Source organism: Coturnix japonica, chromosome W (genome assembly GCF_054131305.1).
Source record: "Coturnix japonica strain WE chromosome W, WE-NBRP24, whole genome shotgun sequence".
NCBI classification, from domain to species: domain Eukaryota; kingdom Metazoa; phylum Chordata; class Aves; order Galliformes; family Phasianidae; genus Coturnix; species Coturnix japonica.
The window spans coordinates 5,308,180-5,311,477 of NC_140701.1; the positions used below are offsets into that span (position 1 = coordinate 5,308,180).

Here is a 3,298-nt window from a genome sequence, read left to right on the forward strand (position 1 = left end):
GGATTTCTGCAGACGTTCCTTGAACACCCCCAGGGTGGGTGACTCCACCACCTCCCTGGGCAGTCCAGTGCCTGGCCACCCTTTCTGAGAAGTAATATTTCCTAATGTCCAGCCTGAACCTCTCCTGCCGCAGCTTGAAAACATTCCCTCTAGTTCTATCAGTAATGACACGAGAGAAGAGGCCGACCCCCAGCTCACTGCAACCTCCCTTCAGGAAGTTATAGAGAGCAATGAGGTTTCCCCTGAGCCACCTCTTCTCCAGGCTGGACATTCCCATCTCCTGCAGCCTCTCCTCATATGGCCCCATTGTGCTCCAGACCCCTCACCAGCTTTGTTGCCCTTCTTGGAACACGTTCCAATGCCTCAGTTTCTTTTTCTCAGTGAGGGGCCACAAACTGGACACAGAATTAGAGTTGTGGCCTCACCAGTGCTGAGTACAGGGGGACAGTCACCTCTCTGCTCCTGCTGGCGTCACTGTTTCTGATGCAAAATGTATCTAAGTGTCACATGTGTGACATCCTTTTTGATGGAGTTCTGTGACTGGTGTTCAACGGATTTGAGAGCTGACTTGAAGCCTGTGGGCATCATCCAGGAGTTGGGGTGAGAGGATGAGGCGTAGGAACAGGAACCTCTTTGGTCGTTATTAACTCCCAACTTTTTGGTCAGGAATCTCTGTGTGTTTCTTTATCATGTAAAGAACAGAGTCATTGTGCAGCTTGTGAATGAATTGATTCACGCCTGCTGATTGGTGCTGTTCTCTACAGGGAGCTGCAATGGAAATGGACACTTGTAGTCCACTGTCCAGCCCCCTCCCGTGTTGGATTTTCTGGGCTTTGAGACACGTCTTCCAGATGCACTTTGTGTTATTTCTGATGTGTTGACCTGTTGAGCTCCAGCCCCAAAGGAGGATTCAAGTACTACCATTGGGAATGTAGTATTTCTTGCTAAACAGAATTCGTGTGCACCCTTGTCTTTCGTCTGCACAAAGGATCTTGTAATCATCTCTGTCTGTGTTTCTTTTAGACCCAGAGATGGAGCAGAGAGGAACACAGACTTGGGTGGATCTTCATTCAGGAGCAGGGACACGTCATGCTCATCTGAGGTGTCTGGCTGACAGCAAGAGCAGAGAGGTAAGTTTCATAGGGTCGCGTGCACATTTTATTTTATTTTTAATTCATGATGCATAGAGGCGTTCCCCAGACAAAGTGAGCATTTCTCAACTGGACTTTCTAGAAATGAGCTAGGCAGTGAAAATGGGTTTGAAGCATTCCTAAGAGCCCCGCAAGAGAATGCTGAGAGTTAATCTGGCACCCTCCTTTGGAAACGTCCGTTGTCTGTCAGCTCTTCAGCTGTGCCCTAACACCTCCCATTGCGCTGCCACACCAGGATAGAATTCCAAGCCCACACTGAGTCCTGGAATGTTGTGGTGCCGTGTTGGAATCAGATGTGACCACGTGGTCTTGGCTCCCCGCCTTGTGGGGGGTCATGGTGGACCAGGCTGTTGGCCGTTGGTGATGTCATAAGCGGCTGGAATGAGGGGAGGAGTGGTGCGTTCTGTGTTCCTTTGTGGGTGAGCTAGTGGTCGGAGTGGTTGGTTGTCTTGTTGTTCTTGTGCCTTTTGTGCCGTTAGTTAGTTAGTTTTGTTAGTTAGTTAGTTTTGTTAGTTAGTTAGTGTTGTTAGTTAGCGTTGTTAGTTAGTTACTGTTGTTAGTTAGTGCCGTTAGTTAGTTAGTTCCGTTAGTTAGTGAGTGCCTTTAGTTAGTTAGTGCCGTTAGTTAGTTAGTGCCTTTAGTTAGTGGCTTTAGTTAGTATCTTTAGTGCTTTTTCTTCTCACCGTCGTGTGCAGCAGCTTGTAGGTAAGCTGAGCTGACGTGGGATGGATGGGTGGGCAGTGAGGTGTTGAGAACTGCTGGCTGCTTGAGCTCACAGCACCGTATTGCTTACTCTTGACCATCAGACGTAATTTTCCCCGGTACACACGTTCCAAAGGGGGTATCAGTAAAGTTGGCACCTGTCCCGTGCTTCTTCCATTGTCTTTGCTCAGTAGTGGAAGCATTGTAAAGTTGCTGGGCGGACAGGCATCACGTAGCCTGAGACTCAGCATGTCTTGCAGCAAGTGGGTGGGACAGTTGTGCTGTGTGTGTTATTCCATGACTGTCTTAGCCCTGCTCACTGACCTGCTCTTTCTCTCTCCTCTCCTCACCCTCCGCCCACTGCCTCGGTGCAGCTTTTGCTCTCATTTCATCCGAGCAAAGCGACAAGGAACTGCTGCAGATAGCTTGAGGTGATCTCACTGCCAGGTACGTGCCATGTTTTGTCCCCCCGCATGGTTTTGCCGCAGGGTATGCGTGGGTAGCTCTGAAGAAGTCTGTCCATACTGTGCTGTGTGAATAGAGAAAACAGAAGTGTGTTTCTGCTCTGTTCCAGCTGTTCACACTTGCTGTGATGGGTGCTGCGTGCAGTGGGATCAGCCGTGAGCCTGAGTTGGCGGCAACGGAGGTACAGTATGAAGCTCTGGCCGGTCTTTTTTCCCTGTGTTGAGCCATTAGAAGGAGCTGCAGGTGTACTCTCCTGCAGGAAAGAATGGGCCAAAAAGGGCCTGGCCACTTGTCTGTGCCAGTGCCATTGCTGATTAGTCTGGGTAGAGAGAGATGCATCTTTGCATGGCCTGGCAATGCACGCCAGAAAGGGAAATAACTGTGATGAGACGTGCAGCTCCTTCTGAAGTGCTCCTGATAAGGACGGAGCGCATTTGCTGCAGCTTTCTTTGCAGATGTGCTCCTCACCTTGAAATCCTCCTGGTTTGTCCTCATCTCCTGACCACGGCCTGTGCTCTGTTTTGCAGGCTGATAACATGCGGGAGCCGCAGCTGGTGCGTGCTATGTCATCTTTAAACGTACCAGCGATTGCGGCAGCCCATGTTATTAGGAGCCACGTCGCCCAGGGGCCGGATGAGCTCTCTCTGGAGGTAAGCAGTTCCAGGCGTTCCTTGTTGTTGTGCACAGAATTAGTATAGAGTGTGAACGCCTCGGGAATACTCTCATATTTTGTGTCGTAGAAGAAGGCTTTTGTTTTAGCTGTCCTGAAGCTGGGATTGATGTTTCAATCTTTTGCAGGTTGGAGACATCGTGTGCATTGTTGATATGCCACCAAAGGAGATGAGCCCCTTTTGGAGAGGCAAGCGTGGCTTTGAGGTAGGCACACATTTTTGACTAGAGAGCACAGCTTCAGTAGAGTCGGGAATCTCCGGTTGGAGCTGCTCTGCCTGCACAGGATGGCTTCTGGATGCAAACAGTTG

The 3,298-nt window shown here is 49.9% G+C and overlaps 1 long non-coding RNA gene across 1 annotated transcript; it reads left to right on the top strand.

Annotated features, from left to right (window-relative positions):
* The first annotated feature begins 2,261 nt into the window (after positions 1–2,261).
* LOC146754355 (uncharacterized) lies at positions 2,262–2,964 on the top strand. The gene is made up of 3 exons (XR_014938984.1): positions 2,262–2,300; positions 2,428–2,499; positions 2,846–2,964. It is a non-coding gene; the product is annotated as an uncharacterized LOC146754355 (long non-coding RNA).
* Positions 2,965–3,298: the final 334 nt, after the last annotated feature.